Source organism: Cibotium barometz, chromosome 56 (assembly GCF_041138505.1).
Source record: "Cibotium barometz isolate CiBa-2024 chromosome 56, ASM4113850v1, whole genome shotgun sequence".
NCBI lineage: Eukaryota > Viridiplantae > Streptophyta > Polypodiopsida > Cyatheales > Cibotiaceae > Cibotium > Cibotium barometz.
Genome location: NC_141101.1, coordinates 33985942 through 34001681, shown reverse-complemented (window position 1 = coordinate 34001681; position 15740 = coordinate 33985942).

The window sequence follows — 15740 nt, the reverse complement described above, 5'->3', positions numbered from 1 at the left end:
TAAATTGTCAGATATTGTCTTCTTTGTGGAGATGCCATAATTGGGATTTTTTTGGATCCCAGTCTAGCCCAAAATGGAAAGTCCTTGGATTTGATGGGGGGTGGGATAATGTTAATCCACGGTATATTTAAGATAATGTAATAAGCTTTTAGATTATTGATGGATGTCTCTTTCTCACTCTCTATCTCTCTCCCTCTCTATTTGTTTGTCTTTCTCTCTCTTTGTCCCATACAATCATGTAATACACAAATAGTTATTGTTACATTTTATTGTGTATTTAGAGTAGAAAAATAGAGACATCATAATTTTATTATTATTTTGGTTTTTCTGTGTGATTGTGTAGAAGGAAGCATAAGGATGATAGCATTAAAGCTGGTGATTCGAATCCAATTCTTTATTCAACTTGAGGTTGGTTTCTTTGTTGCCATTTTATCTTTATCTATTTGTGTGTCTGTTGTATGGTTGGCTAGATAGAGAGCGAGAGCTATATATATATATATATATATATATATATATATATATATATATATAGAGAGAGAGAGAGAGAGAGAGAGAGAGAGAGAGAGAGCACATTAAAACATTCTCTAAAATTTCTCTTATAAACATTCCATTTATTAGACTATTGCCTTTGAGATTGTAGAGAGAGTTCTAGCGAATAGTTGTTTTAACTTCAGAACGTTATTAAAAAATTTTAAAAATTTTATGATTTTGTCTATACATAGAATATAGAGAGACACTTATATGTATATCTATGATAGTTTACTAGGAGGAATCTACATTTGTATAGGTAGGTTTCTAGGGTTGGTTATATATTGGCAAAGATATGAAGAGAGATTTCTTGAGCCTTAAGATATTAATTTTGAATTTCATTAAATGGAGATTTAGAATGATAACAATCACTCAAGAGATGTACTGGCCGTGAAGGATTCTTCCAATGAAGAAGTAGCTTTATCTTTTCCATCGGAGTTGATGAATGTTCGAGCTACAAAACACCTTGCTAGGTTAAGGTCTCCATCTAAACAACCAAACTCTAAATGTCTACAAAATATATTATGGACATATACGAGCGGTCTGAGAAAAATTAGGTTGCTTGCAAAGAGTACTTAGAAGCCCTTTGGGATGAGATCTGTGGAAGTGGCAGCCAAAGGGGAGATATGCTAAGAGGCGAGTTGTCTCATCATCTTCACCACAAAGAACAAGTGGATTCTCTAAAAGATCAAGTACGTACTTTAGGCTTGGAGGTATTGAGTCTTAAAATATCTATTAATCGACTTAATGCTATTATGAAAAAGAGGAGTCGTATGTTAGAAGCCCAGGTAGTTGCCTAGGGTTTTGGTGAGAGTAATGATGTTCTTTCTCAAGGCACAAATTATATTGTGACTTGCAGAATTGGCTCTCTCTTTTGGCTACATGTATGAATTTTCCATTTTCTCAAATTTAATACTTCTCTCTTATTTTGTTCTCTCGCACTTTTTTATTGTTCCTCAACTTCTATTTCCACTCTCTGTCTCTCTCTGTATCTATCTACCTCTGTGATTTTATATGTTATTACCCTTTATCTTTGTAAGTGTAAGATCCCCCCCCTTCTAAAATAGGGGAAACACTTAAGATAGTCCACTAAGTCTTAACTTGGAGAAAATTTCCTATTTATCGACACCTTGACCATGTAGAGATTCAAGGATACGATTCATAGGTAAGACCTAGAGATTCAGGCACAACCGCTGGCCCAGTCTTCTAGAATAGAGTTGCCCAAGAACCTATTTATCTAGCATAGGGCTATCACTTAATCTATTACCTACTCGACTAATCGGGTCCACCCGTCCGTAGGATGGTGCCATCGGCGGGGAATTCCATCCTACGGACGGGTGGACCCGATTAGTCGGGTAGCTTTCCAATAGATTAAGTGAAAGCCCTACGCTAGATTAATAGGTTCTTGGGCAACCCTATTCTAGAAGACTAGGCCAACGGGACTGTGCCTTGCATGGATGAGGAAAAAAGCGTTGCCTCTAGATAGCAAGTCTAGTAGTTGCCCAATTTATGATCAATCACCCTATGGGTGATTTGATTTTTAGAAGATCACGCCCCCCCTGCAGGATAGGACTAGGTCTTACCTATGAATTGTATCCTTGAATCTCTACATGGTCAAGGTGTCGATAAATAGGAAATTTTCTCCAAGTTAAGACTTAGTGGACTATCTTAAGTGTTTCCCCTATTTTAGAAGGGGGGACCTTACAATTGGTATTAGAGCCGATTTTAGCTCCTAGGAATTGCCATTTAAGGACTGTTTTGCAATGAATGTTTTACCTAACATAATGCTAATTAATAAAAACATCCTACTAAAACAAACAAGTTGAATTGATGTTTGAATGATTGTAGGAAGAGGAAGATGCCTACTCAAAGTTTCTAGTTTTCCAATGCATCTTCGAGACTGCTACTCCTCAAATTTTGAGTTCCGTGGGCCGAGATATTTCTTCATCCGAGCATATCGAATCGGGAACCTTACCACCGACCTAAAGCGGATTCGTTGGATTGAAAAGTTGAAGATGATCCATTTATTTTGGTTTGTTGTTGGTACCCCCAGGGCCGACACCTCTGTGACTATGGATGGGATTCGCATACCACCTCAGGAGGATCATTGGGTGTATGACCAAGTGATGCAAGTCTTACCTATTGCTAATAGATTAGCTGTGTTGGGACCTACCCCAATCCAAAGTCTACCACCCTTACCATCAGTTTTTAGAGTCTTAGAAACTATTGTAGATGTGGACCGCTCTACCCTTATGTCATAGTCAAGCCTAGGAATTTCCCTTGATGGCAAATAAGACTAATTATATTAGTCTCAGATCTTCGTAATAAAACTCATCCTTGTAAATATTTGTAAATAAAATGATTTCAATGTTTTACTCTCCAAAATAAGCGTTGTGCAAGTATGAATCTTGTAATCTTAAAATTATTTTTACAATGATGGCTAGGACGATCACCCTCTACTTCCCAATGCGCTTTACACTAATATCCAAGAGAAGAAGCTCCTGCTCAAGCAAATGCAACCTCCCTCCTTTAAAGGAGAAGGTTCAAAGATTGAGAAGGATGCTGAAGTCTGGATTGAAGCGATGGACGATTATTTCTCTGTCGCCGATACTGGAGTAGCAAATCAGTCTATGCTTGCACGATTTCGCCTCATCGGAGATGCTAAACTCTGGTGGAAATAGTGGTGCCATGACAAGGGAGTCACCGAGCATTCTCAAACGTGGGAAATAGTGGTGCCATGACAAGGGAGTCACCGAGCATTCTCAAACGTGGGAAGACATTAAGCAAGCCGTGAAGGAAAGATATCTTCCCCCATCCCATGAATCCATAAAGATGAATGAGTTTTTTAGTCTTAGGCAGTGCAGCTTAACTCTTGAGGACTACTATTCCAAATTTATCACTCTTCGGAAGTATGCCCCCTAGCTATGACTACTTCCCAGTAAGTGGCTCATTTCTGCCAAGGGTTAAATGAACCCTTAGATTCTCGCCTTGAAACAATGAGGCCAAGCACATTACAGGATGCTCTCATAAGAGCAAAGCCCCTTGTAAAAGAAATGAGGACTGACAAACCTAAGCATCAAAAGAGATATTACCCTAAGGCAAATCCTAAAGATCAACCCCCACCAAGTTCATAAGAGTTTACATAGAGTAGTTGATGTCCCACACCACTAAATGATCACAGAAACTATTGTGACACAAAAAAAATGAACCTTCTTTCTTTTGGTTGGATGATTCCACATCCCCAAAACCCAAGAGTGATGTAAAATATCACCATATTTATATAAGGCATAAATTTTAACCATGTGTTCACCGCTTAGGAGATTAAAAATCTAATCTCAAAATTCTATAATACTCACTCTAGAGTATGCTTATAGATTAATCCGATAAATCGTGGGCTTCATGTAACTCCAACCACTTGGATTCCTAATTTTATAGGGTTACATAATGAATACTACGAAATCCTCCACTAATATTTCCCAAGATAACATTACATGTTATGTATTTCTCAAATTTATCGAACAGATGGAATCTAACCCTGCTCCACCTAAATTGGAGCAACTATGTACTAAACTTAAACACGATGAACCCCAAATAGTAAATGTCCTTATACTTGGGTTTTACATGCTTGAAATCCCCTGATTTCGAGTCTGTGATTACTATGAACCCTCGAATTTAAGATCACCACAAATCTTTAAATCTACTTGACCTAGACATCTTTGCTACAGTCATGAACCTATGGGTGTGAACCTATATATGTGAGGCTAGGACACGTGAGTCTAGAGGCACAGATCTAGAGACATGAGCCTAGTACATAAAAAAAAGATTTAAAAAACCAAAAACTAGAAAAATTATTATTTTTAGTAGCTTGAGCAGAACAAATGTGTGTGAAATTAGTTTCAAGCTTGCTTTAGAAGCACTAAAGACATTTGATGCAACCTAAACTAGACAAATTGTTAGAAATGACAATACACTCAATTAATAAGGCTAAACTTCTTCTCGGATCCACCTCAAGCAAGGAGATTTGGGAAGAAATGAGTTAACTAAATGTAGGTGTGAGTAGAAAATAAGTGGAGCACCTTGAAACAAGAGTTATCCCCATGGTTCTCCAAACTAGAATCACCATAGTAGTTAGGATAATCAGGACGACATGTCTCTTTCGTCGTACCATTAGGGACAAGTGTTCCTCAAAACACAAAACAACAAGCACCACACACAGTGCAAATAGGAGTCTTGCCTTCTCAAGGAGCTCATTATAGAAGTGTCTTCACCAATGGAACCAAGTTTCAATTTAGACAAAAGGGGAAGAGGAAAGAATATATGTTTGGGACTACCTCAAACCCAAGGGATCCACAAGCATCGTAACGAGCCTACCGCTCAAAGCTAGGCTGTGACATCATAGGACAAGTACCTCCAAGAAATCCCAAACCCTAAAATAGAGGATTTTATGTAACCACTCCCTTACGTTCCATAGCCATGTGAATACAAAGAAGAAATGCTTAGGATGGTGTTTGTAATGAGAAGGGGGTTTGTGACAAACATAACCCCTAGAGGCTCAAAGTTGGGTAAAACCAAGCCAATCCACATCTTAAGGACGATGGCTAAATTTGATGGAACTGTAGATCTCATTCAATACCTAGAGAAGTTCAATCAAATTTGTGAGGCCAAGGAAAGGATCGATGATCCCACCAATATCTATACATTCGGACTTTTCCTTGAAAGGCAAAGCAAGCTAGTGGTCTCTAAAGGAAAGGATCTATGATCCCACCAATATCTATTCATTCGGACTTTTCCTTGAAAGGCAAAGCAAGCTAGTGGCCTCTAAAGCCACTCAAAAAGACCAGCTACAAGGTTTGAGACACACATGCACTGAGGTCTTTTCCTTGAAAGGCAAAGCAAGCTAGTGGTCTCTAAAGCCACTCAAAAAGGTTTGAGACACACATTCAAACTTTTCCTTGAAAGGCAAAGCAAGCTAGTGGTCTCTAAAGCCACTCAAAAAGGCCATCTACAAGGTTTGAGACACACATTCACTCTCACTTAGTAGAACCAAGTGGAGCCCTGTCGCATAAATTTATAACCTTAAAAAAAAGGAGGGAGAAATAATACGAGATTATATTATTAGTGCCAAGTATCTCCACATGAGATGCAACTCCCATGAAATATTGGATGATGAGTCTTAAGAGTAAGAGGCTTTCTATAGGTCTCTCTAGAAACTACATCTTTGATGAGTGTTGTCATACGAAGCAATAGACCTAGTAGGACAATCTACAAAACAAGGATGTAGAAGTCATCCACCCAAACTAAGAGATAGGGGACATATCCTCAAAAACCTCAATAGCTAGGGATGCTCCACTAGCACCAACTAGAGTCAAGGACATAAGCATAGATGCATTGGCAAAATTTTTGTTTAAAGCAGGGCAACCAAGGGTAATCTCAAGGCCCGCTCCCCCAACCAATTTCTTAAGCAGGACACCAACACCTATTTCCACAATAAGATATAGTTTGGAGTGCAATTTGTCCATCGAAATCATACAAGTATGGAGTGTCAACCAATGATGATTCCTAGATAGCAACAATTTTGTGCTCATTGCCAGTGCCACACAAACTATGACACAACTCATTGTTATCCCTATGGGTATCCTAATAAGGCTTCACCCATAGACTATGCCTCTCTGTTCAAGGCCATAGACTATGCCTCTCTGTTCAAGGCCATAGACTATGCCTCTCTGTTCAAGGCTTCACCCATAGACTATGCCTCTCTGTTCAAGGCCATGGTGTAACAAAGAGTGAGAGACCTAAATGATCCAGTTGCATAGGCCCCCAATGTAATTCTTACAATGCAAAGGCCCACATCATATTGCAAAGTGTCCTCACAAAGACCTTGAGTGCTCCAAGCACTTCGAATCCCATGCCAAACCCAAATGTGATTCCTTAATGGAGGCACATGTTACAAGTGCAAATTTGACCATGCTTAGAAGGATTGTCCCAATAACATAATTACACTCATGATGACCATGGAAAAAATATATGTTTCCCCTTTGACAAGCCTTAATTTGTTAAATGGAATAAATAAACAATGCACATATTGTGAAAACCCCACTTTTAAGAGGGCTACAGATGATCGTATAAAATATGTTTTTAAAAACTTGAAATTTTAGACCCTTGTATGGAGATTAGAATCAAAAGCTAGGAATTCATATCACCCTTCTTCCAAAAAAAGGTTAGGAATTCATATCACCCTTCTTCCAAAAACCACTACTGTGGAACAGAAACCAAGTTTAGTTTCTCAAAAGTGGTTTTGAGAATTTGAATATAGTTTGATGATCCTTCTTTATGGATGTAATGACCAAGGCATGAGAAGCATTCTCCTACTTTTAGAATTCTGGACAATGGTTAGGACATCATTTCTATTATGGAGGGATGAGAAATTTTCTCTTACTTCTTATTTCTCATGGCGGCGGCATTAACTCTCCACTTCCACAGCAGCGCTGCGCCGATTAGTTGGCCCAAAACCTTGTTAAGCTTTTAATAATAAAGCTTGGTTAGGCAAATAAAAGCTTTATTAAGCTTTTAAATAATAAAGCTTGATAAGCTTTATATAACAAGCCTTATACATATATCTCCACCTTTTGGCACTGATGGGCCATTTTACAGTCGCAGTCTGCTCTATGTTATATGAGGGCCGTTTCAGATTATAAGCCTTGCCAAGCTTTATTTTATTTATTTATTGTTATTATTACTATTATTTCAAGGCTTTTAAATATATAAATATATATTGCTATCTCCATCCCCCCTTTTCTTCCTTCAGTTTCAAATTGGCCATCGCCCATCTCTTCAGTACTGTGTACTGGCCGATTTTATCTCATATTACTTCACTCAAAACCTTATAAGAAAAAGCTTTAATGTAAAAAATAAACTTTTTTCCATTAATACATTTGGCAATTCATGATTATTATTATTATTATCTTTTCTTTCCTTGCATTGGCCACCATCATCTCTTACCCCCATTTGCCACAAAGGTTTAAGCTTTGATTATTGAAGCCATGTAATAAAGCCTTATATTATAAAACTTATAATATAAGCCTATATAGCAAAGCTTATAAGCTTTATATATTGATTTCTATAATTAAGGACTTTTGTAATCAACCAAGATAAACAAATACTTTCAAGATTCTTCTACCATTGCTTTTTAGAGATTAAATTAAGGATTTCAAGGACTACAAGCAACATTAGACTTTCAAAAGTTTTGTCAAGGTTTGCTTTACACAAATTTCATCAAGGTTTGTTAATCATGACAAGTCAACTTGGAGGACAACAACTTCTCTTCGACATACAAGCTTCCAACTTTTACGAATTATTACGAGTGAAAGTTAACTAATAACTACACCCTCTAAATTTTATAGATTAACAATTGAAGTTATGAATTGAAACTAACGTACATATTAGTATATGCAAATTTTTTGATGATTTACCAGTTAAGTATTCACCTTCTATAATTTGATTACTTGTATAGAATGAAATTGTTACTGGTCGATTTGTTTTCTTCTAACTAATATTTTAAAATCCAACTTAAGTAAGTTTCTCCATTTTTCATAATTTTAACCATCGATAAATTAAAACATCACATATGCTCGTAATATTTGTGTCCTTTTAACAATCTATCTCGTACCAAAACTAGTCGATACTTGTTGCAAGTAAGTTATTATCCTCTATAACTTAGTAAATAATTTTTCCAATGTTTCTATGTAAGTTTTATCTTTCAGGCGGTGACTCAAACACCTTTCAAGTAAGTTTCTCATCCCTATTCTTACAATAATGATCATGCTTAATAATTTTGCATAGAATTTCAATTCATACTACTCTAAGTTCTATTTTTTATAAAATGATAATTTAATATAACCCTAGCTATGCTTGAAAGAATAATTATATTTCAATCCGTTTGCATTGTTTCTTATCTTTCTCAATGTAGAACATCATTGCAATCGGATATATATAAAAGGTACGACTCTCTTACACTTCAGTTTCGTGTTTATTATTTAAGTCTATTTCAACTACAAATGTACATTTATCTTTCATCATCTAGACTTGTTCACTTAATCAAAATGGTTATAATCATTACTAGTTATTCATGTTTTATCAAATTTATCCATTCTTCATTTATAATCTCACACCCTCTCTACTAGCTTCTCAACTCAAGGTTAGTATTTCCTATCCTTAAATCCATAACCCATTTAACTTTCATACTTATGATGTTAAGCTTTTTCTGAGATTCTGTTTAATTACTTTATATATCCTATCCATAGAAGTAATAACGACTCACATCTCTTTTGAGTGTTAAAATTATTTTTAACAGATTATTTCAATCACACCACAACAATGGAGGTGTAACGAGATTGGACACATCGCATCAAATTGTCCACACAGAAGTCAAAGTTTATTTCATTAGGAATCAATATGATCGATGAAGATGAAGAAGAAGAATACCACGACGACTACTCATACTCTTGAGGTAACATATTTATTGCATTTGATTATTTAACACTTTTTGGTAAACTCAAGGAGAGTTTTATGCATCAAAAGTATAACTTCTTGGAACTGGCCCTTCCATCTTGAAATATACTTTATGGATTTTTCACTATGTATTAATCTTGTGGTATGGGACACAAGATTAATCCTGTGTGAAGGATTCCATTGCATACTTATCTCTACATCTGTGTGGGATAATTTCTGGTGGTATGGGACACTAGAATTTATTACACATAGAAGTCCTTGATATAATGTATTTTGTTAGGGAACACACTTGAATTTATATAGTATATGACAATTGATCTCCTTTTCTTGCATAAACAAACAAGCATCTGAGGTCAATTGCTTATCCAAGCAAGAGGGATGTTACATAATGTCCACCCTTTAGTTGTACAGGGATGCCCAGACACTAGTGTGCCATCCTAGTGAATTGGTATCGTGGGTGACTCCACATTAAATACTGATTACCTAGTGGTATTGGCATAGCTTGAGACCATGCTTGTGACAGGTGTATGTTGTTAAAGTGTAACACAAGTAGTGCCATGCTTGATAACTGTACTGTGGTCAAGTAAAACAAGTGGACTATGCTTGACAACTGCACATGGTCAAAGAAGTGAAACAAGTGGTTTATGCGACTGATTTGCCATGCTCATTGGAGTGTAACAAGTGGTAACTATACATAATGATACTCTCATCATAGTGAAACAAGTGGTGAATATATGCTATGTTTGTGCGTATCATCAATGTATCATATTGGGATTAATTGTACACTAGGCAATTAATTGGGATATGTTTACAAAAATAGGTGATGAGCAATGTGTGTATGTCACATATAAGGGATCTTGTCTATATCATATTATTTTTTATTAGTTGTCATTTGATGATGGTGCGAGGATCACCAATTTAGGTGTCACACGAGATTTTGTTGTTGTAGCATTTTCTTTTACACAATTGAGGATAGTTGCTTCCTCAAACGGGAGGACTGTTACAGGTATATATTTTATCATATTTTTCATGAATTAATAATCGTATAAAAATATGTTTAATTTAATTTGTGTAGGATTCAGCTTAATGGAATGTGCAAGTGAGCACAAGATTAATATATGTGCAAATGTGCACAAAGTTATTTTATGTAACAAGGCCCATTAGCAATTATATTTGGGCAAAGATTTTTATGTGTACAAACCTTAGGGATTTTGATATGATTAAAAATATATAAAGCAATACCCCAAAAGTGGAAAAAGCAAGCCCAATTTTGTACGCTCATCTATTCTTAGCTCCTTGGGCTATTTTTATGAATAAAATTCTCTAAATACTCATGTCATGGAAGTGGAGCTACACGGCATGGGGAGGGGGAGATTGCACCCAATCTTGTCTTGACGGTGATGGTATTCTATTTTCCTTGTCTTATGTTATGCTATGTCATTTGATTTCAATTTAATTCAAGTCTTTGTTTTAATTTTTGATGTATTTTATTAGTTTTAAATTATTTCTTCAAGAAGTACAAAAAGGGTCCCATGACACTCCTTTTGAGTACTTAACCATTTACGACTTTCATGGTTAGATAATACTTCAAAATTGGCACCATACAAATAATGATACCACTTTTAAGAGCATGCACAATTTCAAACAGTTCTTTCTCATAAGTTGAATAGCTACTTTGAGCTTTGTCCAACTTTTTACTTTCAAATGCAACTGGCCTTCCCTTCTGCAATAATACTGCTCCTACAACAAAATTACTAGTATCCGTTTCAAATACAAATGGTTGATTTGGACCACTATTTGAAAAATAGGAGTAGTAGCTATTGCTACTTTTAATTTTTCAAAACTAGTTTATTGATCATGGGTCCAACTAAATTGTTTTCCTTTTCCTTTAAGCTGGTTTGTCATTAGAACAGGTATCTTAGCATAATTCCTTATAAACTTTTGATAAAACCTAGCAAGTCCTAAAAAGGTTTGTAACTCATTTATATTAGATAGGTCCTTCCATCTCAATATAGCTTCAAATTTATTAGGATCCATACAAATCTCTTCCTCAGACACTGTGTCCAAGATATTGTACTTCTTTTTTGAAGAAATCACATTTACATTTTTTAGCAAATAATTTATTTTTTCCTCAATAATTGAAATACTTTTCTAAGGTTCTCAATATGTTCTTGTTCATTTTGACTAAAGACTAATATATCATCAATAAAAACCACAACAAACTTCAATAAATAAGGATGAAGTATAGTGTTCATCATGGTCATAAAACTAGCGGGAGCATTAGTTAGACTAAAAGGCATAGCTAAAAACTGTGCCCAAAAGATGTCCTGAATGTTGTTTTTGGCACATCTTCAATTCTAATTCTTACTTGATGATATCCAGACCTTAAATCTATCTTACTAAAGTATTTAGCACCTTTGAGTTGATCAAATAACTCGTCTATCCTAGGAATAGAAAAATTATTTTTTATTGTGATTGCATTTAATCCACGATAATCTATGCACAAGCGCATTGATCCATCTTTCTCTTCGCCAATAATATTGGTGAAGCCCAAGGAGACTTACTTAGCCTAATAAATCCTTGTTCTAAATATTCAACCAACTTCTTATCTTTCAGTTAAGCTTACTCTATAAGGTGGCTTACTAATTGGCTTTGAATCCTTTAAAACTTCTTATCTTTTAGTTAAGCTTACTCTATAAGGTGGCTTACTAATTGGCTTTGAATCCTTTAAAACTTCTATAAGATGATTTATCCCTCTATCTAGAGGTAAACATTTTGGTAATGTTTTCAGAAAAACATCTTTAAATTCTTTTAATAAATTGTTCAAAGAAGAATTAACTACACAAATATTTGAATCAAACTTTTCACAGTGGTTTTTAAATTGAGACATTGCATAACAAAAAAACATTTGTTCTTCGCCATTTTCTTGATGCAGCTTTTGGAGCTCAATATTACATATCAAAGGAGAAGATGGTACATTGTGCTCTTCTTGCAATGTAATAAATTTTCCTTTATGCTCAAATGTTAGTGTATTATGCAAATAGCTTCTCGAAAGTGTTTCCCCAATGAAAATAACCATTCTTTCCCAAGAATTACATATGTGGGTCGATAGATGCATCACTTGAACATCCAAAAGTGCTTCGTACTCTTGAATCTTTATCCCAACTTGGTTTACCATAGTATCCCACTTATCTTTATCATAGCCATTGGCTAATGATACTATATACTTATAAGAACTTGGGACTTGAGGCAACTTAAGTTTCTTAACCAAGTTGTAATTTAAAAATTTGTGTGTGGCCGTATCATCTATGTGGATTCTAACTTTTTTGTCTTTAATATTTCCATGCACTCAAACCAAATAATGGTTCCCACATAGATTTTTCCACCATACAACAATTCTTTTCATCAGAATGACAAACCTTGATCGATTTATATTTGGGAGAATCCTTAAAAGTGTTAACACTTGAATAGTGTGCACTGATTTTCCTGTAGGTTTATCATTACCATTCCGAGTAAGTTCTTATACTTTTGGGACTTAGGATAATGCTTTTTATCATGTCCTAGCTCAAGATAAGAGAAACAAGTTTTTCTTTAATCGCTCTCTCAAAATCTTGCTTTTTTAGAAACTTACTGGGATTGGATTTTTACTTTTTTGAAGGTTCATCTCTTTTAAAGAAAAAACCCTTTCTTTTTGAAGCCAAAATTTTCTCCATGAGGCTTATATGAAAAATTCTTATCTTCTTCTTTACTATTACCATTACCCACAGTATCGTCAAATTCTTTTACAAATCTTATAGCCTTATCTAAGTTTTTTTGGCTCTTTGGAGCGAACTTTCTTCTTGTACTTCCTTTTTAGGCCTTTAATGAAGTCTCTTAATTTTTTAAAAAAAATTATGCCCTTAAGTTTTAAGACAATTTCTATATAGCAAGCTATATATTGAGTGAGATTTAAATTCTTTTGTTCTACAGAACAATTATCCCACACCGCCCAATTTCGATCTTCTTTATTTTCATGAAGAAATTCCTTTAAGAACAATTCCTTAAACGAATCCCAAGAATCGGGTACTTGCTTAGGTTCTAGTAAACTCATCCACCACTTATAAGCTTTTCCTTGTATGGATAGGCTAGCTTCAATGGGGTGGATATGATTAGGCAAATTTCTTAAAAGATGCAAATCCTGCCATTTTTATAGAAAAATATGGACCGCATCTTTATTTCTCTCCTTCTCTTCTCTACTAAAAGTGGGTGCCTTTAAATCTTTGAATACCATACCTTGGTTTCTAGTTTTGGAACCTTTAGTCAATTATGGTTTCATTAAATCCTTTTTCTAAAGTTTTTTCCCTTCCCTCATCAATGTTATTTTTAGATATTTCTTTTACTCCCAATTCTTCCCCTCCTATCAAGGAGCTAAGAAGACCCATCATTTTCTCAAGTTTATTTTCTATACTAGAGATTTTTTCTTTCATTTCCTTCATTTCAATATCCTCATACTCATTAAGATCTAAATCTTGCATATCTATTTCATTTGGTTTTGCAATATCCTCTTCCATGTGGAAAGAGGACATTGGGTTTTCCCCCTTCTCACCATTTTCATCCTTCCCATCTTGAGAAGCCATTTACTCTAACAATAAGAAAAATGGAAAATTTCTTACAAAGCAAAAAATATACAAAATGATGACCTTACTTGGTTGGGTAATTATGAATTATCTCTAATGATGTGAAGAACAATTTTGTTGATTTCTCCTTGTTGATATTTGCTTCAATGATTCTTCAAGGTTGTCATGTACTCCACTTGCTTCATGTAGAATCTCCAAAGTATGCCCAATTTATTAGGCAAGAGGTATGCTCAATCTATTAGACAAGAGGTATCCCCAATCTATTAAACAATAAGTATCTGTGTGGAGAAGATTTGAGAAGTATAAGGATTAGCTTATGGAAATGAATAGAAAAGAGATTAAGGAGTAGAGATTAGAGTTAGCAATGAGTAGCTTAATGGAAATATGGAAGAGATAGAACTTAGATTTGATACCACTGTAATACGCCTTGCATTATAAGCTTGAGGACTTGTAAGACTAGAACTTTGATTCTCTACCCAACCATCTCCCAAATGGGCCCTAAACATATGGTTATATAGGCGTAAGTGATGCATGACCTTCCAACTTATGTGGTCTTTGGGCTTCCCTTGTGCACCATCTACTTTAACCTTAATGCCTATTAACCATTGCTTTAGGTATTTACAATTTGAAATCCCTTGAACCCTATTTATATGCAAACCTTTTACATATAAATAATCTTTCCCAGTGTTACCTTATAGTGTTTCCTATCAATCTCATAACAATCGCTATGTTTAAGGTGGTGATAGTGTTTACCCTATATATATAGCCACAAAGTACAATTGAATAGGTGGAGGGACATCAATGCCTTAAGGATCTTGCATGCCACTAGTTCTATCACTACAAGGGACCTCGTTGGGTGGCAAAGTGTCCCATCAAGTAGTCCATGTAGCCAGACTGACTAGCCCACGGATCCTCCACCAGTACCACTCATATAAGTTGTGGTATTGACCACATGTACAAGGATTTCCCATTAAGAGAATCCATTCTAGGTTCAAGTGAAGAGAATGAACCAAGTATGAGTCTTAATTTGCTAGGCATCATGGATTGATTGTTTATAACAAATGGTTTCTCTGAATGTCGTGACTAAAATGCACAATAGAAGGAGAGCCATTGCTCATGAAGCTAGACAGGATTTAGATTCTTGTACTCAAAGGGCATGTAAATCAACCTGAGCCCTACCAGCCTGATAAAGTCATGCAACATGTTAAGAGTTACCCCTAAGACTTGAAGAAGTTGAAGGTCCAAGAAGATAGGATAAGGGCAAGACAAAGTGACAATTCAAGAGATATCAAGTGAGAAAACTGTTTCCAATATTGCTTCATCCTCTCAAAGGAATAATTGAATCTCCAGCCCACTAGAGACCTAGAAGAACTAGTCATAGACTCTAGCAACCTACCTAAGAAACTGGTAGAATATCCCAATCCCATTGAGGAAAAAAGAAGGATCGAAGAAGCCCAAGAATTGGTAAGGGCATGTCCAAGCACAAATGGACGTTGAACCTCGAGTAGTTCCCATGGTTGGAGAGGATGCCAATGTAGAAACCAGTTTCACCTTACTAAAGAGAAGATAAGGGAATGAACCAATCTGTTCAACAATCCAAGAAAACTCAAAGCACAGATTAGGGGATGAAGACAAAATATTTGGCCTCCAAACTCTTAGGTGTGGACGGACCGAAGAGTACCACACTCAAAGGGGCAGTGCACATTCCATACACCATTATTGGCCTTAAAAGCTATGTAAGTGATAATAGACAAAACCTAGAGACATAGCTAGACTCACCACCTTCCTTTCCTCCTAAGTGAAGATTTCTGTTGGCTCCTTACTTTAAGGAAGTCCAAGCCTATGGAAGGACCTAAAGGATTGGATGGATGGAAAGTTGAAAGTGGGAACATAAGAACAATTGATTCAAGACTCCTCAAATGAGTGAGATAATGACAAACTTGCTACGGAAGATACAATTCACCAAGCCTTTTCAAAGGTAGTGGTGAATAAGCTAGGCTACTACTTTGAAAGTGATGACATGAATGCCGTTCTCCTGGTAAAATACAATGATAGCCAAGTCACTGCCATCTTAGATTGAGGGACATG